Raw genomic sequence first — 1,499 nt, 5'->3', positions numbered from 1 at the left:
AGCTTTGAAGATCGTCGATGAGCTCCCTATAAATGGTAACCAGTGAGCAAAACTCAAAGCAAAAATATGCACATTGTTGTGTGTAAAACAGAACTCCGCAACAAAACATTTCTCACCAGCTTTAACTCTTAGAAAATACAATGTGGTGTGGTGGTTTGCCTATCGTGAACAGCGCATTATCGCCATCATCCGGACTGGAGAACCAGAACAGTTACATTACAACATTATTTTATTAACCTGTATGATTTTATACGCTTGTTGTTTGTAATACGATGTGATTTTATAAAACCCTTAGTATCACAGAAAACTATTTATTTCATCTATTATACATTAGCTATTAATTCAACAATATAATAAAATAATAACACAGCGTGGTTCCATGGTGTAATTGTTAGCACTCTGGACTCTGAATCCAGCGATCCGAATTCAAATCTCGGTGGAACTTGACTTTTGTTTTCTGTGAGGTAACTTAAGACAAGTTTAAGCACGTTGTATTTTATAGTGTGTTTCACAATGCTTATACTGTACTTATAATTAAACGAAAAATATCAATAATAAAAAGGGCACTTAACCAAGAATGATATTGCCAGTCTGGAAGCTATAATGCAGAAATCACATAACTGTACCTGTACTCATGGCTCTTTTTTGCAAAGCTGAACTGGGTCAGTAATGTAACCTACATTATTAACACTACTAACACTTGCTGTAAGTGGAAAGATAAAGATTATTCATTCTGTTAAAGAAGTTCATTTAACAACTGCACGCATGTACAAGTTCTCTAAAGGGCAGGAAATTAACTTACTAGCAGAGTCTTTTGTTTATAAGTGACTATGTTTAATTGAATTGGTAAGTTTTATATATGAAGTTGTTTGAACAAATATCATTTGGCCTATCATCCAGTTTTCGTAGGTTTTAAATATGTATAGCCTACTCTTTAAACCATTTTGTCCTGGGCCCCATGAATTTTAGCACTGACTCTCCGAATACTGGTGTACAACTCACATTAGATCTTGCAATTTCTTGGCATTTTTGTGTGCAGTATTCATCAGATGGTCAGTGAACGGACAGTGGGTCAGCTGTGGGTGTGTGGATAACCATAACCTTGACAAGTAACCTTAGTGCCTTCAGTAAAGTAAAGACTCTAGCATGGCTAAAAAAGAGAGAGCTTGAGGCTTACATTTTGAAATATGGGTAGACAGATGATGAGTGAAGGATAGATGTTTGGGACTGGGATTGGAAAACAAAGTTTTAATAATGCATTGATTTTAACTAAAAATGTATCATAGACTGCCAGCTTATATTGCCATTAAAGGGGTCATAGGATGCTACATGCACTTTTACAAGTTGTTTGAACTGAAATGTGTGTTGGCAGTGTGTGTACACACACAACCACCCTATAATGATAAAACCACCCAGTGTTTTTTTTTTAATCTGGTTAAATGTTTTCCCCTTTCTCAAATCGAGCCGATCTCAGATGCCTGTCTGTGTGACGTCACACA

This window comes from Sinocyclocheilus anshuiensis, unplaced genomic scaffold, assembly GCF_001515605.1.
Source record: "Sinocyclocheilus anshuiensis isolate Anshui unplaced genomic scaffold, SAMN03320099.WGS_v1.1 scaffold2321, whole genome shotgun sequence".
NCBI lineage: Eukaryota > Metazoa > Chordata > Actinopteri > Cypriniformes > Cyprinidae > Sinocyclocheilus > Sinocyclocheilus anshuiensis.
This window is presented reverse-complemented; position numbering follows the sequence as displayed.